The 26,609-nt window shown below is 47.1% G+C and overlaps 1 protein-coding gene across 1 annotated transcript in view; it reads left to right on the top strand.

Annotated features, from left to right (window-relative positions):
* The first annotated feature begins 1,997 nt into the window (after positions 1–1,997).
* LOC146813532 (uncharacterized) overlaps positions 1,998–26,609 on the top strand; it is a 40,657-nt gene continuing 16,045 nt past the window's right edge. The window contains exons 1-2 of the mRNA XM_085620300.1: positions 1,998–2,193; positions 7,907–8,005. The gene's annotated coding sequence lies outside the window, so the exon portion shown is untranslated. The remainder of the gene's footprint in view (positions 2,194–7,906; positions 8,006–26,609) is intronic.

A 26,609-nucleotide genomic window follows, 5' to 3' on the forward strand; every position in this document is an offset into this window, starting at 1 on the left:
GGCTGTTGGAATGTGTGGCTCTTGGCTGGTGGAATGTGTGGTTCTTGGCTGTTGGAATGTGTTGCTCTTGGCTGTTGGAATGGGTGGCTCTTTGCTGTTGGAATGTGTGGCTCTTGGAATGTGTGGCTGTTGGAATGTGTGGCCCTTGGCTGTTAGAATGTGTGGCTGTTGGAATGTGTGGCTCTTGGCTGGAGGAATGTGTGGCTCTTGGCTGGTGGAATATGTGGCTCTTGGCTGGTGCAATGTGTGGCTGTTGGAATGTGTGGCTCTTGGCTGGTGGAATGTGTGGCTCTTGGCTTGTGGAATGTGTGGCTTTTGGCTGGTGGAATGTGTGGCTCTTGGCTGGTGGAATGTGTGGCTGTTGGAATGTATGGCTCTTGGATGGAATGTGTGGCTCTTGGCTAGTGGAATGTGTGGCTCTTGGCTGGTGGAATGTGTGGCTGTTGGAATGTGTGGCTCTTGGCTGGTGGAATGTGTGGCTGTTGGAATGTGTGGCTCTTGGATGGAATGTGTGGCTCTTGGCTGGTGGAATGTGTGGCTCTTGGCTGGTGGAATGTGTGGCTGTTGGAATGTGTGGCTCTTGGATGGAATGTATGGCTCTTGGCTGGTGGAATGCGTGGCTCTTGGCTGGTGGAATGTGTGACTGTTGGAATGTGTGGCTCTTGGCTAGTGGAATGTGTGGCTCTTGGCTGGAGGAATGTGTGGATCTTGGCTGGTGGAATGTGTGGCTCTTGGCTGGTGGAATGTGTGGCTCTTGGCTGGAGGAATGTGTTGCTCTTGGCTGGAGGAATGTGTTGCTCTTGGCTGTTGGAATGTGTGGCTCTTGGCTGGTGGAATGTGTGGCTCTTGGCTGGTGGAATGTGTGGCTGTTGGAATGTATGGCTCTTGGCTGGAGGAAAGTGTTGCTCTTGGCTGCTGGAATGTGTGGCTCTTGGCTGGTGGAATGTGTGGCTGTTGGCTGCTGGAATGTGTGGCTCTTGGCTGGTGGAATGTGTGGCTCTTGGCTGGTGGAATGTGTGGCTCTTGGCTGCTGGAATGTGTGGCTCTTGGCTGGTGGAATGTGTTGCTCTTGGCTGGAGGAATGTGTTGCTCTTGGCTGTTGGAATGTGTGGCTCTTGGCTGCTGGAATGTGTGGCTGTTGGAATGTGTGGCTGTTGGCTGTTGGAATGTGTGGCTCTTGGCTGTTGGAACGTGTGGCTCTTGGCTGCTGGAATGTGTGGCTGTTGGCATGTGTGGCTCTTGGCTGGTGGAATGTGTGGCTCTTGGCTGCTGGAATGTGTGGCTCTTGGCTGGTGGAATGTGTTGCTCTTGGCTGGTGGAATGTGTGGCTCTTGGCTGGAGGAATGTGTTGCTCTTGGCTGCTGGAATGTGTGGCTCCTCATAAAAACGTTACACCACCCTTGTACCTGCGAAAGGAACAGATCAAACTTGGACAATGGGAGTCCTCGCGGAGTCTTACCCGACATGTTTTGCAGCTTTGCTTGCCCGTATGTTCACTCTGCCCCTTCCTTATGAAAACACTAAAGCTGCCATAAAAACAGGAAAATACACAACTGTCTCGGCGTTCAGCTCTGCCCGTGAGATTAATTTCGCATTTCTGATCATGCCTCACCATGTTTTATCTTAAGTTCTAAGCAGCAACCCCAGTGCTTAGTATTTCACCCAATGAGCATGCGCAGTACTTATCTTTGGGAGCCCTATGTCGCGCTGGCCTTGGTGATCAGTATCTCCTCCTCTGAGGCTGCGCAGCACTGGTAGGCCACGCTGAGCCAGGGCAGGACCCAGAAGTCCCACACGCATATTCTGAGCAGGCGCAGTATGTTTCGTAGGTGTTGGCGCCTTAGCGCAGATTCCCGATAAGTAGTGTTTTAGTTCTGGGCATGCGTAGCTCTTAAGCGGTCAGCACTGTCCTACCTCCGGTCCCACGCGATTAGTGTTTTGTCTAAGCACGTGCGCAGTACGTTTCTGTGGCACGCTGTTTGTCTCCAGTCCCCCCTGAGTAGTATTTGGCCTCTGCGCATGCGCAGTAGCTTTATGGCGAGTCTTAGTTCCTATCCTGCACCCAGGAGGAGGTCGTGAGGTCCCCCAGGTGGATCCCTAAGCAGTGACCCTCCTCCTGCCGAATCCTCAGCACCGGATCCCCGTGAGAGATCCCGTGTCACTCCATGGAGACAGATGTCCCAGCAGGAGGCGGTGAGTTCCGGCTGTGGCGGAGGTTCCTGGTCCTTGGAAGAATCTCTTCACGTTGACCCGGTCTCCTTGCCACAGAGAGGGCCTAGAGCACCTGCTGCTGAGAGATGGGGCAATCCTGACCCCTGACTCCTTCCCAAAGACAGGGCCTCGAGCACCTGCTGCTGAGAGATGGGGCAATCCTGACCCCTGACTCCTTCCCCCAGACATAGCCTCGAGCACCTGCTGCTGAGAGATGGGGCAATCCTGACCCCTGACTCCTTCCCACAGACATAGCCTCGAACACCTACTGCTGAGAGAAGGGGCTATCCTGACCCCTTCCCACAGGCAGGGCCTAGAGCACCGGGTGCTGAGAGATGAGACTATCCTGACCCCTGACTCTTTCCCAAAGACAGGGCCTTGAGCACCTGCTGCTGAGAGATGGGGCTATCCTGACCCCTTCCCACAGGCAAGGCCTCGACCAGGGGTCTCCAACCTTTTCTGTAGTAAGAGCTACTTAGGCTCAATGAAAATCATCACAATTCTATTGTTATTAGTGTTTGTACAGACAAGGTTACTAGTGGCCGCCATATGCCAAATTGTTACTAGGGATCTCTTCCTTCATCGGGCGCCGCTACCAGCAGGAATGTAAAAAATACTGTTGACAATGTTCAGTGTCTTTATGTGGGCAATACATAAGGGACATAGATGCAGTAAATCAATGAATAGCTATAAGTATATTTTGGAAATCCCACCAATTTTCTCCAAACATCAGATTAAGAGCTCTCAAAATATACACATTTACATCTTGAATATACACTTTTAAAGTTTGGTATACGTGTATCAATGCAACCAAGCAAACACTTCTAATATGTTTCACTAAGGCTGCAAAGCAGGAGAGCTACTTAAGGGTAGCTGGAGAGCTACCAGTAGCTCGCGAGCTACTCTTTGTAGAAGCCTTGTCTAGGACACCTGCTGCTGAGAGATGGGGCTATCCTGACCCCTGTCTCCACCAGGCTCAGCCCTGCAGCACACATTTGGAGTTACCTCGGTCTTTGCACATATGTTTCTACCTACAACATGACATAATATCTCTACTTTTCTCTAAGTGATGAGCTAAGTCGCTGTACTTGTTTCATAGATTTACGTACTGCACAGTGGCAGCTGATGACATTTGACAGTGCCCTATGGAGAGGGAGCGTAGCGCGGGAGGCCGACTGTCCTAAGAGGCACACGGATCTTAAGCCTAAGGTAGCTCCTTCTCTGCCCCTCAAAGCTCCTGGCAGAAGACTTTGCTAAAGGCAGTGGAGAGGGCTGACGAACAGTAAGGTAAAGGTAAACCATGCTAACGGCAGCTGTAACAGAAAAGGCACAGTATGGTGGTGGAAGTCCATGAAAAAAGGTAGTTTCATGTGATAAGGCACAGTATGAAATAATACCAGTATTTGTAAAGCGCACAGCTACCTCCGGAGAGGTGTTCCGGCTCTGGGGGCCGTCGGGAAGATTAAGCGAGCTATTGCCCATAGTCACATTGTGCTGGGCTAACCTGCCACTGGCACTGGGGATCGAACTTTGAAACCCATGGTCCGGAGTCAAGCACCCTGCCCGCTGCGCCACACCTCTTCCAGTATAGCGATGAAGGCCATGCTTAAGGCAGCTGTGAGGGATACAGTGCAGTATAGGGTTCAATGGATATGCTAAATGCAGCAGTAAGGGATTCAGCACAGTATGGTGATTGGAAGGCCATGCTAAAGACAGCTGTGAGGGATACTGCATAGTAGAGTGTTGTGAAATAAGACATAGCATGGCTATAAAGAATCATCCAAGAGGCCTGTCAGAGCCCCACGTCATAACTTGAGACTAGACCTGGCTTTTGCATGAACAACACTTTGCATGTTGGGACTTGTAGTTTGGTTTGAATTGGACAGTTATAAGTGAATGAAAAATTATAGAAGGCAAGATGTTTTCAAAAATCCCACGTCTATCTGCAGATACTACACATCAAGATATGGGAAATTGCTACATAGCAGGAATTATTAGCAATATGGCCATGAAAGCACACGTTTGACTCTAGTTCTTACCTGTCAGGAGGAGAAGAAGCAAGTCGGGTTTAGCAGGCAGCGTACTGTGGGGTTCCGGTCCCCCATCACCTGGTCGGTGCAGACATCGTATCCCTGGGTGTCTCCCAGTCCCAGTATGGGATGGTAAAGTTCTCATCTCTGGACACCATCTGTAGTTCTCCTTCCCAAAGAAGCAGGTAGATCTAGTGCCATGGCAGGAAGACGGGCGCTTTGTGGGCACAGTTGATGCTTCTCCACCCCACAGTCTCCTCCTCACCCTCCGCTGACACCCACGTGTCCCATGACCCGTAGTAGTGAATCCAGACAAAGAGGTCATAGGGGCTGATATCGGCAGAGAGCGGCCTGCATGACATGGTAGAGAGCTGGTGGGGGCCTGCCCCATTCAGGCCCCTTCCAAGAACGCGCCTTGGCTGTGTAGCTAAGTTACCGCCCTGCTCATTCCTCATATCTGCAATAACATACCCACAAAAAAGTCTGCCATTCAAAGAAATATTAGTATGGGAGTCTGGCTATGGTGGGTCAAGAGGTCACTGTATCGGAGTGGATCAAACCTTAGGCCTGCCTTATGTTCTTTATGAACAAATTACCCAGTCCGTATAGTCAATCTTTAATGCACAGCTTGTCTGCTTGTGCCACTCTCACGGCTTCTGGAAGAGGAGCCTAGCTGTCAACACTGAAAACAACAATGGCTTAAGTGTGTTGACCTGTTGCCCGTGCTGCATGGGTGGGTGCATAATGCGATGACAGTTGAACAGGCCAGTGGATGAAAATGTGGGACCTAGACCTCCTCTTTGTAAGCATACATACAAGTATTTTGTTTATTAATGAATTCATTTAATTACACGGGCTGGCCAGACAGCTAACGCCGCCTCTAGTCCAGACCTAAAAATAAATTGCATCTGTATAAATCAGATGTCTTCAAAAATATAATTTTTTTCCATTGGAGGAAAAAGGTGAGAATGTGCCTTTTTTTTAGTTTTGGCAGATGGAGATGCCACCTCACCTGGCCCTGTATGAGGTGTATTCATTTGCTGTTGTATTTTTGAGTTTGAGGGCAGATTCGAGTTGTTTTTTGCAAAGAATGGATGCGTGAATCTTGGTTAGTCGTGTTAATTGTATAGCGCAGTGATTCCTGTCAGAATGAGCCTGATCGCTTTCGGAGCCTGGGTGACCTTCAGCTTCGGACCCGGACTTAGTGGCCTGTTGACATTATATGCATCAACAGGTGCGTCCTATATCATAGTAGTCAACATGGCTGGAAAAAATGAATAGATCGTTTAATGATGGATGCTGTTTCCTTAGCTGGTGGTTTTCACGCCTCGTGCTAACACCATGAGTGCGAGGGATCATAACTGAGACTTAGGGAACACGAGGTCACATCCCTGTTAGATCCAAGGATGGATTCCTGCATGGGCGGCGAACAAAAGCTTCTTTTCTTCCCATTGGATTCAGGGGCAAGCCGATATGCTGGCAGGGAAGCAGCTTTGGTTAAGCTAATGCAGACCAGAAAACTACTCTCGATTTTTGAGCTCTAATACTTTTTCATTTTCTGGTATACCGCACAGTGCAAACGGAATCACCTCTGGGAGCTTACATTTCTTCTACAACAAAACCTAATATCTCCTATCCTGATTTGCTGCACACTCACTTGACATTCTAGTGCAAACACCTTAAATATGGTTGGAGTTCTTCCTTCTTTTAAGGGAAATAAGATTATTTTCTGGATGTATATAAAACAAGTGAAATTCACTGAATTGTGTGTTAATTGATCCTTTGTTCCGCGGCGGATCAACCTTGCTCTGAGATTGCAGACTCTGGACGAAGTTGGATGAAATGTCTGTTTTCTCCAACTCTAACCTAACCAGTCCTGCAGCTTCTCTAAAGCTGTTCAGCATGAGAGAAGCTGCAGGAATGCACGGAGCACGCTAAGCCAGCGCACTTTTCGAGACTGGGAACCTGCCTGTGCAATCCCCTGGCTGTTTAACACAGCTGCTATGGGTGCGGACAGAAGTGAGCAGGTCAGGTTGGCCGCACAAGACGAACAGCCAATCTGACATGTGCACTCCGCACTTGTCATGTCATCCCTGCTGCTGTCAAACAGCAGTAATCACCCACCCCCCGCACTCGCTGTAGCAAGATGAGAACGTTTGAGGTCATTTTAATAATGTTAATGTATTTGTTCCTCCTTTAAGGCAGATGAGCCTCTAGCAGGCGGGCGACACTCCTCCGCCCTAAAGGAGGAACCGCCGCTGGTACTGCATTGTTCTATTCGCTTGTGTACTGTAAAGCATTTCGACACCCTGCAGTGTACTGAGAAGCGTTATATAAGAAAGCACAAATAAATACAGATCTCTGGATGAATAGTAGGTAAAATAGGCGCTCTCCGCGGGTCTTTTAAGCCTCAGGGAGCTGAAAGTAAAGGTAGGAATGTTTTGAAATGATGATATCTTATTTGAGATCTGGTCACGTGGAATTCTCTGTAATGCCATTCCCCAAACTCCTTGTGTGTTTTGCAAGCAGACAACTCTGTATGGCAAGTGCGGAAAAGGGCCCAGCTTGGGCTTTCTTAGCTTGTAATATGAAATGGGTGTCTTACCCATGGCATTCCCTCTAATACCCTCCGCAGACATTTAGAACAAAATGTTGCATTTGCGGACACTATGGAGCTGAACTGCGGGTAACCGCAAAAGCTCTGATTGTCACACTTATTTTCTTTTTTTTTCCATAAGATATCCAGCTCACCAAAATTAACACGCATGGACTTTTTAAGGAAAGTGTTGGTTTTAGTCCGCGTGAATCGAGTGATCGCCCTATGTCCTCTGCTATTTTTCTATTTAAGAATGTGGACCAATTCGGTCTGCATGTATTTTACAAGGAGCCTAACAGGAATTAATTGATTGCGATAAATCATATTGTATCTTGGGGTTGAATATTTATTCAAGTTACATTGAATGAGATGTTATCTGACTCTTTAAAAGTACATTATCGTTTTATTGCTATAATAAATTCTTGATATTGGCAAATGTAATTGTAAGGATCTGAATACAATCTTCTAATATATACCTGGTCTCTCATATTTGAGCTTTAAGTCTGTAGCTAGTAGTGAGCCATGATTAGATCGTAAATTCTGTTTGTTTTCTGGGAAATATCTTCTGATATTCCGGGTACATATAGCTAGGATACACCTAGCTTTCCAGCAAATTTACAAGTGTTTGGGGCGGAGACTCTCAAAATTGTATTCAAATGTTCATGGTTTTGAAGATAAAATGCATTTACTTTCACATGCATGATAAGAACTCGTTGATTTAGACCAATGTTAAGGAGTATGGCATAGATACCAGGAAGAAAGGACACCGGATTGGATTTGCAGAAAGACAGAAAAAATTAAAATGTAATTCATATGGTGAGCAAGGAGAATATGTGTAAAACGAGTCTTTGAGCAGATAGCATAATAGTCTGATAGTGGCACTTGTTAGATGAGTCTTCTTTCATTTGATGAGTCCATCTTCAATAAGGAATGTATATATTATTAGTGAACTTTATGTATTTAATCTTTTCTATCTACATAAAAAACATTTTTTGTGTGTTTACATTTCATGACATATCAGTTATAGCTCATTTTTTAAAATCTGTGCTTTTGGAAATATGTTTTTCAGAAATAGACATCGAAACTGAACAAAGGCCTGACCTGTATTGGGGGTAGCACTAGACGACACATGTTCCCAGCTGCAATGAGAGTCGATTTTTATTCTGACGTAAGTTAAGCCGTTTTCTATATTAATGCCTTTTCAACATAGATATTTTATGAGGTGCAGAGGCAAAGTTGTTTGTGTTTTAAACAATATGTGATCAATATGGGATTATCGAGGATCCTTTGAGATCTATGGACGGTGCTTGGTAACTGAAGCAGTACACTGGACTGGACTATGCGGCAGTACTGGACTGGACTATGCCGCAGTCCTGGACTGGACTATGCTGCGGTACTGGACTGGACTATGCCGCAGTCCTGGACTGGACTATGCTGCGGTACTGGACTGGACTATGCTGCAGTACTGGACTGGACTATGCTGCAGTACTGGACTATGCTGCAGTACTGGACTGGACTATGCTCCAGTACTAGACTGCCGTGCACTGTCCCAACCATGATATGTGTTGTTTCATTTGAGCCCTAAAGCTAGACCTGAGAGCTGCGCATAAGCGGTTCTCAAGCTCATTAATCATTCAGCCTCTTGGGCCTTTGTTTGCAAAGAAGGAAATAAATGGGGGAATCATTGTGCTGACTTTGGGTTCCTTAGGTACCATCTAGCGTCTACGACTTTTGAAATGAGGAGCGAAAGATCTACTGTTTCGGGCAGTCAAGGGCATTACCAAAAGAGCCTCTCAGATATGATATATATTCTATATCTTTGTACATTTTGGAAGCTTGAAACTAAACTTCTATCACAGAGTTTGTAAACACTTGAAGCCCTTCCTATTACCTGCATTGTTAATTTCACACACTGTTGACAGAGGCTTAGCGTCTAGCCGGACCTAGAGGGTGGACATATGTCGTCTGCTAAAGTGGATTGTTTTTTAAATATTTTGGAGGGATGCCCAGCTATACCGTTATAAGCAACATAGACAAAAGTGGGATTGAAGTTTAAACATTATGTTAATGTGATTTGAATACATTTCAAAGATTTACAAGCCCACAAAGCCATTACTATGATGAACTAGTAGCCCTTCCTCTAGACCAATTCCTATCGCCTTCTTTTGGTGACTTTTTTGCTTGCCTTGAACTTGCTTAGGTGGCAAGACCTTGCAAAAGTGCCTTGATGTTTTTCTGTGCACTTTGATCAAAGTCATCTAAGGGTCTTTCTTTTCCTTGAACCTCTTCTCTGCCTCAGCAACTTTTTGTCTAGAGTGGAAAAATAGAGTTTTAAGTACTTGCGAGAGATGAAGGAACCATGATAACCCCCCAAAAAAGTGATCAATATCCTCTCTGGGGTCATTGTCTCCCTTCCAGCAGGTTGGATTCTCAGAGCTTCAATGACAATATTGCTGAAGATGGTTTCCTTAGAGTGTCAACCACCAGAGAGTGGAGAGTAGAAGTAGAAGACAGAGCTGTCGGGGCTTTTGAAGAAGCAAGCCCTGCACTGCTCTTACAGACCTCAGCATAAATCTTATTGGATCAATAGTGAACACGGTTGGAATGACTGGTTCTGCTGTAGCAGATGCCTCTTAGCTCATCGTTGGTTAGGTGTTTCATCTTTGTGGCTCAGAGGGAGCCGCGAGAGACCTTAGGTTCACCGTCAACTTCTCCCACTCTCTACCCCTCAGTCACTGCTTGGTACTCTCTTCCGATTGCCTCATAGTTCATATGTCATCTGCCTATGTGTCATTTAGAAATGTCACATTTGGCTTATTATGAAACACCTTAAAAATTCATCACAATTTTGTGATGGTAAACCTTTAACCCTTTATCCCTTGTGTATTTGCTAAATCAACAGGGGGAAAGACCCCCCATTGCAGACCCTTTATGGGGTAATAAGGTATTTTTTAGGCAATTGGAGGGGTGAAACAAAGACATCATGAGACACCTCATCTTCTCCACTTTTTATCCAATTCGGGGCCGCAGAGCCCCATCATTATTGTTTTGATGACACTACAGACACCTGCAGGCAGCTGGACCTCCAGTGGGCAGTACTCTATTTATTGTGCACTCCATTCTGCAAAAAGCTGCTCAAAATGTTTTTTCTTTGTAAAAACATCTTCATTTTTTGTCCTGGGCTGCTTATATCACCAAACGATGACCCTTATGAATGACGCATACCTGGGGCTGTAAGTGTTGCTCGTTTTCAGTAACTACAGGTGGTTCCTGGAGTTCGTAGTCAGAAGCAGCGGGGCTTTGACCGTGGAGAGTGTAAACTCTACTAAATGACAATGGCAGCAATTCAATTGAGGCTCTATGGCAGTTCCTGCAAGGCACCTAACAGCACTATTTAAACATACACATTACCACACTTTGTTTATTCAGGTTTCTTTCCAATCATGTGTACTACTGTTTGCGGGCCATGGCTCTGTACTGCTTATATCACAAGACTCCCGTTCATACCATGTGTGTCCCACGGTCGTGGAGAATACACATCAGTTGTTAAAATACCCCTCACACACCAAAAGGGCCCTTGGTGTCATGCTTCATCATAGGGGTCTTCCCGCCCCTCTACGGGACGGGGCGTGCTACGACCAACGTATACGTGGGAGCACTGTTCTTAATGAGACTACTATGTGTAGTGCAAGGGTGTGCAAGGAAGGGTCAGGAGTGAATGGAGAGTGATTTAAAAAATACCTGGCTCACTGGACTAGGAATTTTTTTTTTTATTCTGCCATCTAAGCTGGTATTAGTAAAAAGGTGGGGGTGGAGGGTGTATGCCTCAATGAGCTTGACCTCCTGGTGTCGACATGTTTCGAAGCTTCCCCAAGCTTCTTCGTCAGGACCTAAAAGATCCCTTCCAACGACGCACTGTGATGTGGTAAAAAATAATAGGTGAAAAAATCAAAGAGGAGGTAAATAGCCTCCAAAAGTTGGTAACGCCCCAATGGGTCTTACATACTCCTTTTAACCGAGTGGTTGGAGTGCCAAAATAGGCTACGCCTCCAAGGATCAGTGTCCTGCCCAAATAGCGGGGTGGCTTGGGAAAGCTTCGAAACATGTCGACACCAGGAGGTCAAGCTCATTGAGGCATACACCCTCCACCCCCACCTTTTTACTAATACCAGCTTAGATGGCAGAATAAAAAAAAATTTTCCTAGTCCAGTGAGCCAGGTATTTTTTAAATCACTCTCCATTCACTCCTGACCCTTCCTTGCACACCCTTGCACTACACATAGTAGTCTCATTAAGAACAGTGCTCCCACGTATACGTTGGTCGTAGCACGCCCCGTCCCGTAGAGGGGCGGGAAGACCCCTATGATGAAGCATGACACCAAGGGCCCTTTTGGTGTGTGAGGGGTATTTTAACAACTGATGTGTATTCTCCACGACCGTGGGACACACATGGTATGAACGGGAGTCTCTTGATCTATTGTACTTGCGGGTGGATCCCTTTGTTTATGTACGCTTTATTGGGAGGAAGTATCCACCTCCACCACTCGTTGAGTGGAACCTCTCTACTCCCCTCCTTGTTTTTCTTTCCCTGCTTATATCACACCTCCAGTAGGAGAACGTACAACCCCCTTGTCACTCACTATGCCTAGAGGTCAGTGTGAGCAAGGATATGGAGCTGGCAGAATCTCTGTGGTCAGTCCTCAACTGTTGTGAGCATGCATGCCGGCTTCACCCCACCCTGCCTTCTAATGCAAGTCAAAGTAAGCCGTCCCTGACTGCAGCAAGAAATAGCTGAGCTTTATTAAATGGGAACAGAAACCTCTGTATGGGTTTTTTGGTTACAGCTGTCATTAATTATTGAAACAGTGAGTTATATATTAACTTGAGCGGTACCATGAACATTATAGAGCTGCGCCGCTTTTCTAATTTTAAATTTGCAGCGTTAGCTTAGCCAAATCTTTCAAATCTTTGGAAGTCGTTGTGCTCATGTTGGGAGAGGAGCAGTGCTATTTTACTGACTAGGAAAGAATCATGAATGGTCAGAAGCACTGACAATTCTGCGTTGTGCCGTTTCATAGAGGAGGTGAGCTTTAACTTATGGCGTTATTAGGGAACACATACAGGTGCGAGTCAGAATTTCAGTTACATTGACCATCTTTCTCAAAGATTGGAATATATTGATCTGGTCTTAAGGAAAAGCATTGTATACTGTACTGTTTGCAAAATATATTGAAGCACGATTTTAATTTTTAACCTGTTGCATACTCAGGACGGAACGGTTCCGCCCTGAGCTGAGGTGCTCGTGTGCAGAAGAATTTCCTTTTTTGCTTTTGAACCTCGGGAGTTGGGGGGAGAGCTTCACATTTCACAAAATCACATTTTCACATTTCTGTGTGGGTTCACTGCGCCGACACAAATTTCCTACCACCCAGCATTCCCCTCGGACTCCAGAGTAAAATGATGCCTCCCTTGTGTGGGTGGGCAAAGGCCCTGCGACTGGGAAAAGCCAAAAACTTATATATTAAGGGGATAGCACAGCGAGCTCTAAGCACTATATTGTTTTTATATACATTTTTAGGCTGATTCTGCATTGGACATCCAGATAAGTGAGGTATCATTTTTATCTGTAGACCAACGGGAACTCCGGGTGGTTGGATATTTGTTCCGGCACGGTGATCTCAGACAGAAATTTAAGGATATTTTGATTTTTTAGCTAAATTTGAGGTTTGCAGGGGATTCTGGATAGAAAAACTTTGGGGAATCCACGCAAACCACATCTCCCTGGACTCACCCGGGTGTCTAGTTTTCAGAAATGTCTGGGTTTCGTAGGTTTCCCTAGATGGCCAGTGATCCCGGGACCAAAGATTTAGGTGCCCCCTTGCAAAACCAGGTAGTTTTGTAATAGGTCATTTTGATGTTTCCACAATACGTTTTGGGCCCTTCCCTGTTGCTAGTACTTGTCCCACCAAACAAGTGAGATAGCATTTTTATCAGGAGACCTGGGGGAACGCTGGGTGGTAGGAAATTTGTGTCGGCTCGGTGATCCCACAAATTTCCCACACAGAAATCTGAGGAAAATGTGATTTTATTTAGCTAAATTTGAGGTTTTCAGGGAATTCTGGGTAGGAAAATGTTGGGGGATCCACTAAGCCATACCTCCCTGGAGTACCCTGGGTGCCTAGTTTCAGAAATGTCTGGGTTTGGTAGGTTTCCCTAGATGCTCGCTGAGCCCACGAACAAAAAACACACGTGACTCTCTCTCAAAACCAGGTCTTTTTTTGATTGATAATTTTGAATTCTCCACAGTACGTTTTGGGCCATTTCCTGATGGGCCTTCCTACACAAATGAGGTACCGTTTTTATCGGGAGACTTGGAGGAATTCTGGGTGGGTGGAAGTTTGTGGCTCCCCGCTGATTCCAGAACTTTCCATCACAGAAATGTGAGGAAAATGTGTTTTTTTCGGCAAAGTTTAAGGTATGTAAGCGATTCTCTGTAAAATAACCTGGTGAGAGCCACAAAATCCCCAGCTAGACACATCGCAAAAAAAGGTCTGTTTTCAACGGACAAATGCATAATTAGTCCACATTCTTAACTAAGAAACAGCAGAGGACATAGGCCGATCACTCGAGTCACTCGGACTAAAACCAACACTTTCCATAAAGGTCCATTCGCTTCTCCAATGCAACCCACTCATGTCTACCCCACTCCACTCTACCCCAATCTCCTTCGCTCCAATATACCATACCCAACCGACTCCAATGTACCCCACTCCAATCTACCCCAGTCTACACAACCCAATCTACCCCAATCAACCACACTCTAGTCTACCTTATCTGCCTGCTCCAATCTACCCCACACCAATTTTCCCCAATCTACCCCACTCTAATCTACTCTACACCATTCTACCCCACTCCAATCTACCCCAATCTACAGCACTCCTGTATACCACAATCTACACCACTCCACTATACCCAAATCTACCCCACTCTAGCCTACCCCAATATACCCCACTCCTACCACTCCCGTCTACCCCACTCCAGTCTACCTCAACATACCCCACTCAGTCTACCCCAATCTTCCACAATTTACCCCACCCAAATCTACCCCATCTACGCCACTCCAATCTTCCCCACTCCAATCTACCCCACTTCAATCTACACCACTCCAGTATACCCCTATCTATAAAAGTCCTATATACCCCAATGTTCCCCACTGTGTTCTACCCCAATCTATCCTACTCCAATCTACCCCAATCCACCCTACTCCAGCTACTCCAGTGTACCCAGTCTACCGTACCCCAATCTACCTCAACCTACCTCACTACAATCTATCCCAATCTATCCCAATCTAATATAACCCACTCCACTCTACCCCACTCCAATTTACAGCACCCAAATCTACCCCACTCCACTCTACCCTGCTTAAATCTACCCCACTCCAATCCACAGCATTCTACCCCACTCCAGTCTATCCCGATCTACCCTTCTATACCCCACTGCAATCTACCCCACTCCAATCTACCCCATTTCTATTGTGTCCCAATCTACCCTATTGCAAACTACCATAACCTACCCAACTCCAGTCTGTCCACATCTACCCCTCTCTACCCCACTCTAGGCTACCTGAATCTACTTCTCTCCATTCTAATGTTCCCCTACCTACCACACTCCAAAATACCCACCCAAATCTGCCACACTCTACACCACCCCAATTTACTCCACCCCAGTCCACCTCAGCCTGCCACCCTAATCTACCTCACATCAATCTACCCCACTCCAGTGTACCCCACTCATATCTACCCCACCTCAATCCACCCCAATCTAACCCACTGCAATCTATCCCTATTTACCCCTTTATACCCCACTGTAATGTATCTCACTCCCATTAACCCCCTTCCCCATTCCAATCTATTCCATTCCAATCTACCCTAATCTACACCACTCCTATCTACTCCTCCCCAGTCTATCCCAATTTACCCCTCTACCACACTCCAGTCTACCTGAACCCACCCACTCCAATATACTCCACCCAAATCAATCCCCCACAATCTTCCCCTGATCTACACCAGTTTGCCCTAATCTACACTGCCTCAATCTACTGCACCGCAGTTTACCTCAATATGCCCACCCCAATCTACCCCAACCTACCCCAGGCCAATCTACCGTAGTCTCCTCCACCCCAATATATCACACTCTAATCTACTCTACACTACCCCAATCTACCCACCCCAACCTGCTCCACTCCAATTTATCAATCTACCCCATCCAAATATACCCCAACCCAATGTACCTAATCCCATCTTCCTCACTCAAATCTACCACACGCCAACATACCTCAATCAACCCCACTACAATCTACCCCAGTCTACCTTACTCCAGTCTACCCCAATACAATCTTTCTCAATCTACCCCACTCCGATGTACCCCAACCTGCCCCACTCCAATTTACCAAAGTCTACCCCAACAATCTTCCCCCAATCTACCAACTCTAGTCTAATCAGTCTACCCTACTCCAACTACTCCAGTCTACCCAATTTACTCCACTACAATCTACCCTACTACAGGCCTCGAAAAAGCATAAAAATGTTACTAGACCTGCGGGTCTAGTGACTTAAATAATCTACTCGACCTAATTTTGATGCTCTTGACCCATAAACTGGTTTCAAAGGATGTGATCATAGGCAAATCATTTAATTCACTAACTCCATTCTCTTCATTATCACATATGAGAGCACCTTCAAATGTGCGAGTTCTCAGCATGTCTGCTGTACAAAAAACTCTTTTGTTTGTGTTAATAGACTAAACCTTTTTTTTTACATATATAATATAACTCTAGCCGCATATAGGATACACATGACCCCTGACTTGCTTCTTAGTTCATTAACTGCATTGTCATCAGGGCGGGGGCAGGAATGTTTTTCAAATCACTTTTAATAAATACATAACTAAGCATGAAGTGGTAGCACGCAGTCATGTGCAATCAGCAGATTACATTCAAATAGCCTCAAGCATTCCCACTGACATGTGGCTTTACTGATAAAACTATATAGTGTACAGACAATAATATTTGGAAATAGAGTTTCTTCAAATATGTGTCATTAGCACATCACCAAGTAAAGTGTTCTGATTTGTTTTGCTCCTATTTACCTCTTTGTTAGCACCACACTTGATTACAAAAAAAATGCTTTTGTAATTCCTGATATATTTTGAAATATTTGTAATATTAATTTACAGGCTATTTATATAATTTTTATGTGTTAGAGAAAAATAACTGACATCTTCAGACAGCTCATTTGACAAAAACCTCTAAGTCTAGTAAGAGAGAAAAGTAAACCTCCCTTTCCAAGCAGCGATTAGTTAAAAGACAAACTGACATGTGTCCTCCTTCCTTGAACAGACAGCAAAAGTGTCAAGATAAAAACAAGCTTTAATGGCATCTTTATTGCTCATTCACTTTCTGATTGAACAGAACACATGTTCCTTTCCAGCCTAAGTTTACTCGCCAGATGGGACTTGTAGGTGCTAAAAATAGCCCGACCTGAACAAATTTTTACACGCAATTGTGAATGGGCTAGTAGATTTTTTGAGGCCTGCACTACAATCAACCGCAAACTACCCTGCTCCAAATTACCCCAATCTGCCCTTGTTTACCCCAATGTACCCACTCCAGTCTATTCCAATCTTCCTACCCCACTCAAATCTACCCCAATCTATCCCACCTAAATCTACCCCACTTCAGTCTACCCCACTCCAGTTTTCCCCAACCTACCCCACTCCAGTCGACCCCAATTCACCACACTCAAATCTACCCCAGTCTTCTACCACACTCTACCCTACTCCAACCTACTCCTATCTACCACACTCCAGTTTATCCTAATCAAACCCATTCTAACTACTCGAATCTACCCTACTCGAATCTACACCTCTCCAATCTGCCGCAGCCTACTCCACTCTAATCTACCGCATTCCAACCTATGCCTCTCTACCCCACTTCTATTTACCAATCTTCCCCATCCAACCCACCCCAATCTATCCCACTCCAATCTACATCACCCCAATTTACCCCAACCTTCCCCAGTCTGCCCTAGTCTACCCCAACATAACCCACCCATTCTGCTCTGATCTTTCCTATCCCAGTTTATCCCCACCTTGTCCAGCCCCACCCGTCTATCCCCCACCCCAATCTACCCGCCCCAATCTACCCCGCCCCAGTCTTTCCCACCCTAATCTACCCCAACCTAATCTACCATACCCCAATCTTTCCCACACCAATCTACCCCAACCTACCCCACTTTAATCTACTCCACTCCCCTCTATACACTTTTAGCAATGCTGAAGAGCGGCCACACTGGTGTATAAAATTGGTAAAACAACAACAATGTAGAGAGTAACCCCTTTTAGAAAGGCACAGGGGATAAGGTTCAGCCAAACCAATGCAAACGTTTTGCCCCTGGACTTGTTATTAAAATCCAATATTTCTCTAGTTGGATGCTCAATTATCAACCTAGGAACAACAGGTATAACTTTGATAAGAAAAGTAACCAATTACGCACCAACCACAATATTTAGAATCTCATAAATATTTAATAAAACACACTTAAAATATGACTAACATTTGTTAATATAATTCATCATCCGTTGGACTAGATATATCATCTAAAATGTTTGATGCTAATATTACATAAAAAAACATTCAAAGTACTAAATAAAGTTATTGTGTTGACGCAGCTTTGCAATGGCCTCTTGACCTTTATCCCACCTTCTTCAGGACCAATAATTGACTAAAAACTGGGAGAAACCATAAAATATATATCTCCATAAAAACAGTCATTAAACAGATATCTAAACATATATGGTTGGGCATACAATGTTGTTCTTTCTAAGATTCTAAAGGTATAATTATCAACATGATGTATATTGATGTAATAGACATGATTTTTAAATATTCATTTAATTCCATACATATTTAGTTAACACGCTCAGCATAGATTATCACCATGAGTATCCCAAAAGAAATCCTTAGGGACATTGTTAATTTACTTCCTTCACATTTTAACGTATTAAAACATTATTCTTAGACTAAACGATCATGGTACAGATTTGCTAGATAAGAGACCAATGGGAAACTGCAGGCAAAAGAGCAGGAAGGCTAAAACGATAAGGATACTGATGGGAGACATAAGTTATCAATGGGAAACTATCCTTCTGTATAAATCAGTTATAGCAATAGGTCCTGTTTTTTTTCTTTTAAAAGGAATGGTGGTTTGTGTCTCTTTTGAACCCTGAATTCAATGAGGTGCGCTCTAATTAGGCAAAAATGATATCCAAATAGGTTTTAACATAGTATTAAACTAAACATGCTCGCATGTGTTTTTAGAAACACGGGGCAACGTATTGACAGCCTGAAAGGATTTTTCTCGATTCATAAACCAGCATATAATAAGCTGAGTGAAAAGCATCAGATGAGGTGAGATTTTTAGTGATGAGCTTTAAATAAGAACATTAATGGCGCTTTTACTGTAGAGAGTACATTAAAAACAGATTATGTGTAATATAAGTTGTTATAAAATGGATTTTTACGTTGTGCAGGTAATTGAAAATGCTATTTTAAGGAGCAGATTATTCTATGTCTCTGTCTATGTGGGGATACTTGTAGAGCGCACTGTTACTCCAAAGAGTGTCCTGGCGCTAAAGCTGGGCAGTAGCAGCAAGGAAGAAAGTTTAGAGGCAAGAGAAAAGCCAGGTTTTCCCAACCTAGACTTTTTATAAAGGGGACATTGGCCGACAGCAGATTGGAGGAGCGAAGATTTCTACGAGGGGTGTAGAAAGAAATCCTATGTTTAAGGTAACCTGGTCCTTCCCCGTATAGGGCTTTCTGCGTGACGAGCAGAATTTTAAAAATGATTCTTTTCCTTACAGGGACCCACTGCAGGCTCCTCAGAAGGTGGGACACGCGCACATTCCGAGAGAGCTCAAAGATGGTATGGGCCACTGCATTCTGGACAAGTTGAAGCCTGTCCAGCAAAAAGCTTGGCATGCCGAGATAGAGTCTGTTCCCATAATTCAGCCTGGATATGATTAGAGCTTGAATCACCTGTTGTCTGGCAGCTCTGGACAGAAAAGACAAAAATTTCAGCAGAAGGCGAAACAGAGCAAAACGGGTGCCCACTAGAGCGCGGAATAGGAGCTGGTTGTCCAATTTAAACCCCAGATTTTTCACCACCAGGTTGTTGTCTGAGGGGGCGGGAGCGTCCGCTGGCCAGAAGACCTGTCGAAGAATCTCCGCAGCCTTGCCAAAAAAGAGTAGCTCTGTCCTACCAGCATTACATTTCAGCTGGTTCGAGTCCAGCCAACCGAAGACAGCTGAAAGGCAAGAGCTGATTAACGTACCCGGACAAGGCTCGTTAGCCTTCCATGTAAACAATAGCTGTGTGCCGTCTGCCTAGGACACAATTTTGGCCCCCAGTGATTCGGCCATCGCAGCAAAAGGTGTGAGGTAGATGTTAAACAGGGTCGGGCTCAAAGCCGAACCCGGTGGGACTCCTACCTTCAGTGAGCAAGAAGAAGCTGAAAAGGGATGGCACCAGACCTCCTGCCCCCTCCCCTCTAGAAAAGATGCCAGCCATTTCCATGCCAAACCCCTAAAGCAAATTTCGTGGAGCCGGTTAGGGAGCATCTGGTGCGACACCGTATCGAAGGTGGCTGAAAGATCTAACAGGATCAGCAACGACTTCTCGCCTGCCTCCTGACTCAGCCGGATGAAATCCACCACTTTTAACAAAGCTGTTTCCATTATGTGGTTAGGGTGAAAGCCCAACTGGCTGGGGTGAAGTAGGCCGTTCTTTTCCAGAAAGGATGGCAGCTGCTGGTTCACATGTTTTTCCAGAAGCTTCGAGAAGGCTGGAAGCAGGGAGATTGGCCTGTAATTGGCCGGATCAGAGGGATTAGCCTGGGCCTTTTTTTTTTACAGTGGAATGACCTTAGCCTGTTTTCATTTAGTGGGGACCCTGGCATATGAAAGGGAGGCATTCAATAGCTGATTCATGTGTGGATTATTTGCTTCCGCTCCTAATGCCAGAATAGAGACGGGGGCCAGATCCAATGGAGAGCCAGATTTCAGGCATTTTAGAGCCCTTAAAGAGTCTTCTAAAGAGATGGGGTCGAAAGAGTTCAAGGAACATACTTCCATAGTAGAGGGTACAATGTCATTAAGAATTTCTTGAATATTGGCCCCCTCTAAGGCTGGCCCTGATATACCATGATTCCACCGCGGGTGGAGGGAGGCTGGCCTGGATAGCCACAATTTTTTCTTAGAAAATAGAGGACAGCGTCTCACACCATTCCTCAGAGGGTGGTTCCACATTTGAGCCAACTTCTGGCGCGGACAAGTACTTCACAATTTTAAAGATCTCTCTCGAGTGGTTGCCTGCCTTTAGGATTCTGGCCTCGAAATAATTCTTTTTTGCTATTTTAAGTTCTTTATAATAGTTACCTAGCTCTGCTTTATAGTCTGCTTTGGCCGCTGGACAATAGTTTGTCCTCCATAGCCTCTCTTTGCGTTTACATACCAGTTGAAATTTTTTTAATGATGGGGTGAACCAAGGACTAGGCACTTTTGACTGAAACTGTTTGAGGCCGCTTTCCGAAGTCAGAGAGTGACAAGCGAACTCAACCCAGTCCTCAACCAGGCCTACATCAATGCTTATCTTGCCAGTTAGGGAAGGACTAGTGTCATCAAGCTTATTTATCAGTAGGTCCGATTTAATTTTGCCGAGAGGACTGACTGTACGGGGAGAATTGCTTTCTTTAAGAGAATTATTACTGAATTTTGGCCACCTGAACCTAAGGAGAAAATGATCAGACCAAAGGCACGGGAGGGTCAACATCAAGGGGAATTGACGTAAATATTTGGTCCAACGTATGTCCGGCCGAATGAGTCTGGGCATTAGTGGAAGGCATAAGGCCCATGGCTTTAAGTCAGATAAGTAGGCATTGCACGCGAAGTCTTCAGGAGCCCCTTAGCGTGAAGGAGGGAAGCCGCTTCACCTTCTCAGACCATAGAGAGGATTGCACCTCCCCTCGGTCTCGGAGTGGGTGTGTTAGCGGGCTAGATTCAAGTGGCACACCTACTTATAGCGGCAGCTGTGCAGACACGCGCAGTGGGATGGCCTTTTGCGCACCAAAGGCAAGCCCGTCCGGGACCAGGGGCCATAAACTCTGCCCAATTCTACCCTGACCTGCAAATATAATCAAGTTCTCTAAAGAAGAATTTGAATCACTCAGGCCTGTTATGTCCCCACTCTGCATGCACTCACTCCATGCTAACAACCCTCTGAGCTGCCAAACATGCTGCTTTTCGTCAGGCACCCGGCTACCGATTGGCAGTCGCAAAGAGTCAATGAGCAATAGCCTAAAACACTGGAAGATGGGTCTAATCAACTGTAGATCCCTCCTAGGGCATAAAATCGAGATAGGGATGCTTATAGAGGAAGAAGACCTTAATGTATTGTTTCTCACTGAAACGTGGCTCAAAGAGAGCTCTTCGCCAGGCATCATAGGCACCCTCCCCCTAGGCTATGATGAGATACATTGAGTTGACAGGGTGGGTAAAGTGGGAGGCGGCATTGCCATCATTTGTAAATCACATCTGAGCTGCTCCACCAACCCCTTAACATTGCCAATTGCGAGGCCATTGAACTTAGACTGTCCCTCTCCCGCATATCCTCCTTCTAGGGCAGCCTCATCTACAGGTGACCATTGACCCTTTTTAGGCAGGTCGCTCCCCACGCCTCACAGCACCACCTGTGTGCCCGTGCCCTTAGCCCAGCTGCCTCTGCTGCTGTCGGAGTTCGAGGCCCTCACCCACCCGCAGGCTACCACCTGCGCCTCATCCCTGGTGGCCAGTGGTAGGCCGTAGGTTTCTCTTTGCTCTAATTGTATTGCCTCTGCTGTATTTGTCTGTTGTTCTTTCCCCCTTGTTGCCTGCTTATTTTCTGTGCCATGTGCCCTTTTGCCTTATGTCTCCTCTCGCCGTCCCTGTCCCCGTTTTCGCCTTAATTATTAATTATACTGCCTCCGTAGTATTGTCTATCTGTTCCTGTTTATTTGTTCCTCCCCCCTTGTTCCCTGCTTATTTTCTGTGCCCTGTGCCCCTTTTGCCTTCTGTTTCCTTTCGCCGTTCCTGCCCCTGTGTGCGTAGTGTGCGGTGGCAGACAGTGTCGAAGGCGGCGGAGAGGTCCAGGAGGATCCTGATGTCGTCTGTGGTGGCGATGAGGGCGGTCTCGGTGCTGTGGTTGCTGCGGAATCCTGACTGGGAGGGTCCAGGATGCTGTTATCTTCGAGGTAGCGGGTGAGCTGTCTGTTGACGATCTTCTCGATGACCTTAGCTGGGAATGGAAGCAGGGAGATGGGCTGGAAGTTCTTGAGGTTGCTCGGGTCCACCTTGGGTTTTTTGAGTAGGGCATTGATCTCGGCGTGTTTCCAGCTCTGTGGGAAGGTCGCGGTCTCGAAGGAGAGGTTGATGATGTTGCGCAGGTGAGCTGCCGGCTTTGTTGAAGATGTGGTGTGGAAAAGGGTCTGATGGGGAGCCGGAGTGGATTGAGCCCATGGTCTTCATTGTGTCCTTGGTGTTCACGTTGACCCAGGCTGTCAGGGGGTCGTGGTCGATGGGGTGCAGCGGGTCTGATGTGTCGGGCCTGTTGGGTTCATCCTGGAGTCAAAGCTGTCGTGGATGTCTGCGATCTTGCGGTGGAAGAATGTGGCGAGGGAATCACACAGGGCTTGCGTCGGCGGGATGTCGTTGGCATTGGAGCAGGGGTTGGAGAGTTCCTTCATGATGCTAAAGAGCTCCTTGCTGTTGTGTGCTTTGTTGTCGAGGCGGTCTTTGAAGGAGGTCCTCTTAGCAGTCTTGATGAGGTGATGGTGGTTGCAGATGGCGTCTTTGTGGGCTGTGCGGCTGTCCGGCGTTTTCTCGCTGTGCCATTTGTTCTCCAGTTTCCGGCAGGTGCGCATGGATGCTAGGAGTTCCGGGGTGAACCAGCGGGCTCTCTTGCTGGTGTTTTTGTAGGTTGTTTTTTTCAGCGGAGCAAAAGGTGTTGACGCAGTCCATCCACCGTCTGAGATTCGGACGGCGTTGGAGGGGTCGGTGGGTGGGCTGAGTGCGAGGTTTGTCTGGAGTTGGTCTACGGTGACTTTGCTCCAGCATCTATGGGGGATCTGTAGGGTGCATTGGTGTGCGGCGGGTTTCCGGAAGGTGAAGTGGATGCAGTGGTGGTCGGTCCAGGTGAGTTCGGAGGTGTGGCTGAAGGAGACGTGGGAGCTTGAGGAGAAGATGGCGTCAAGCGTATGTCCGGCGATGTGGGTTGGCGTCGTGATGAGCTGTTTCAGTCCGAGGTTGGCGAGATTGTCGATCAGGGTGGAGGAGTTGCTGTTGTTGTTGTTCTCCAAGTGAAAGTTCAGGTCTCCGAGGAGGATGTAGTCGGTGGAGGTCAGGGCGTGCATGCTGATGAAGTCGGCGATGGAGTCGCTGAACTGGGGTCGGGGTCCAGGGGGTCTGTAGATGAGGGTGCCTCTTACGGTGGTGTTGGGATCCGTGTGGATCTGGAAGTGCATGTGTTCGGTGGTGCTGAGAGTGTCGTCTGTGCTGGTCGAGACCCTGATGGTGTCTTTGTGGACGATGGCGATTCCTCCTCCGATTCCGTTGGTGCGGTCTCTGCGGGTGATCTTGTAGCTGTCGGGGATGGCTATGGCAATGTCGGGTGCGGAGGATTCGTTCATCCAGGTCTCTGTCAGGAAGGCGACGTCCGGTGATGAGGTGTCGAGTTGGTCCCAGAGCTCGACGGCATGTTTGCGTGCGGAGCGGGTGATTAGTAGGATGCACCGGAGATGGTTGAGGTCCTTCTTGGCAGGAGTCTCTGGGTCTCCGAGGCAGGTGAATCTGCAGTTCCGGCAGGTGAAGGGACCATGGGTGCGTTTCGGGGTGGCTTTGAAGCAGGTGGAGGTCCGTCCTGGGTTGAGAGCGATGAGGCTGCTGGTGTCGTATCAGAGGCGTTCTTCGTGGCGATGCGGGGGCCAGGGGTTCTGGTGCTGAGCACAGTCTAGGCACGGATGGGCGCAGACGGGCTTGCCTTAGGCGTGCATCCGGCGCGGTTGCCGCGCGCAGCCACTCAGCGGCCACCATATATGGGGAGGTGGGAGGGAGGAGTAGCTGGGAGGTGGGAGGAAGGGGCAGCGAATGGTAAGCGAGGGGGGTGGGGCCGCAGGGGACACAGCGGCGGGAAACGGGAAGGCGAAGGGGTACAGAAATCAGAAGGGGCACAGGGGGGCAAAGAACGAAAAACAGTGCACAGCAGTGGGGGCACTGAATGGGAGGGCAAAAACTGTGGAAAAACAGTGGGGGCATAGAACGAAAACAGTGCACAGCAGTGGGGGCACAGAACGGAAGGGAAAAAACTGTGGAAAACAGTGGGGGCACAGAACGAAGACAGTAAGCAGCAGTGGGGGAACAGAATGGAAGGGCAAAAACAGTGGAAAACATTGGGGGCACGGAACGAGAACAGTAAGCAGCAGTGGGGGCACAGAACGTAAGGGCGAAAACAGTAAACAGCAGTGGGGGCACAGAACGGAAGGGCAAAACAGTGAACAGTGGGGGCACAAATACAGAGGGGCAAGACAGTAACAGTGATGCTCACAATGGCAAGAACCTACCTACGGCCTACCACTGGCCACCAGGGATGAGGCGCAGGTGGTAGCCTGTGGGTGGAGGAGGGCCTCAGATTCAGCAGCAGCAGGGAGCTGGACGCACAGGTGGCGCTGTGCGGATGGGGGGGCGACCTACCCAGAGGTCAAGGGTCACTCACCTCACCGCGCAGCGGCCGCCATATATGGGGAGGTGGGAGGGAGGAGCAGCTGGGAGGCAGGGGCAGCGAATGGTCAGCGAGGGGGCGGGGCCGCAGGGGACACATCGGCGGGAAACAGGAGGGCGAAGGGGTACAGAAATCAGAAGGGGTACAGGGGGCACAGAACAAAAAACAGTGCACAGAATGGAAGGGCAAAAACTGTGGAAAAACAGTGGGGGCACAGAACGAAAACAGTGCACAGCAGTGGGGGCACAGAACGGAAGGGCAAAAAAAGTGGAAAACAGTGGGGGCACAGATGAAGACAGTAAGCAGCAATGGGGGCACAGAATGGAAGGGCGAAAACAGTGGGGGCACAGAACGAGAACAGTAAGCAGCAGTGGGGGCACAGAACGTAAGGGCAAAAACAGTAAACAGCAGTGGGGGCACAGAACGGAAGGGCAAAACAGTGGAGAACAGTGGGGGCACAAATACAGAGGGGCAAGACAGTAACAGTGATGCTCACAACGACAAGAACCTACCTACGGCCTACCACTGGCCACCAGGGATGAGGCGCAGGTGGTAGCCTGTGGGTGGAGGAGGGCCTCAGATTCAGCAACAGCAGGGAGCTGGATGCACAGGTGGCGCTGTGAGGATGGGGGGGCGACCTACCCAGAGGTCAGCACTTCTAGTGGTCACAGAAAAATTAAAATTCATACTCCCATCAAGTAAGAGCAGCCGCAAACTTGCTCTTAGACCTAAGTGCGGCTTTCGACACAGTAGACCACGAGATTCTCATCCAAAGGCTCAAAGAGATTGGGACCTGACTGCTACTGTGAGGAACGATCAAAGGGGGAATTGCACCCAGAGATTATGTATCGCAAATGGTGTGAGGCAGGGGTGTATTTTGGCCCCCCTACTTTTTACTCTTTACATTAATAACCTGGAGCAAGTTTTAGGGCAAGCCAGCAAAGACATCCCGCGTGTGGAGGCGCGATTGATTCAGGCACTCCTATACGCGGACGATGCTGCACTCCTGGCAAGAACGGCGGTTGGCCTACAACTTCTTTTAAACTCTTTTGCCACATTTATGAAATCCTTGGACTTAAGCGTTAACTTTTCAAAATCACACACAATGATAACTGGCATTAAGCCTAAAAGGGTCAAAACACTTAATTGTGAGGGTAACGCGATAACTAGGGTCACAACTTTCTCCTATTTGGGCGTTCTATTTGATAAACGAGGCACATGGATCCCACAACTACAGGCGAAGAGGAATGTCTTGGCAAGATCTACATCCGCAGTTTTAGCTTTCGCACGTACGTTAGGGGCAAACCAATGCAATATATGGAGCAAAATGTATCTTCATTGCAACTTATGGTGCGAATATATGGGGTTTCAGAGAGTCTAGAGAAATTCAAGTTGTAGAGAGCAAATTTCTAAGGAATTTGTTAGCGGTACCACAATCCTCACCTATATATATAATCCACCAAGAGCTTGGAATTGGTTTTGTGGAGGACCGAATTGTATTGGCACCTCTCTTGAAATGGATCACAATCTGGTTAGACCCCGAACTAGAACTGAACCGTGAGGTATTTAGTGATTGCCTGGCCTTAGATCAAGTTAGCCGCATCCCTTGGTTGAGCCATGTTAAAAGGTTGGCGGTGAAACTGGGTCGGCCAGAGTTACTTAACTCGCCAGCTAAATTAGTTAAGGGTGACTTGCTGTGGGTAAAGCTCTCCTTTCTACATATGGTTACCATGGAGAGAGAAGAAAGGGAGTTGATAAAACCAACAGTACGTGCCCACCAATTATTAAAAACATCTCCTGCAATGGAACCATACCTGATTGTGGTAACTAACCCTAACCACCGTTTCCTTTTGACAAGGTTTAGGTTAAATCAGCTACACTTCCTTCTTGCTGACTCTCCGGGTTGGA

The sequence above is a fragment of the Triturus cristatus genome, chromosome 7 (genome assembly GCF_964204655.1).
Source record: "Triturus cristatus chromosome 7, aTriCri1.1, whole genome shotgun sequence".
In the NCBI taxonomy this organism is placed as follows: Eukaryota; Metazoa; Chordata; class Amphibia; order Caudata; family Salamandridae; genus Triturus; species Triturus cristatus.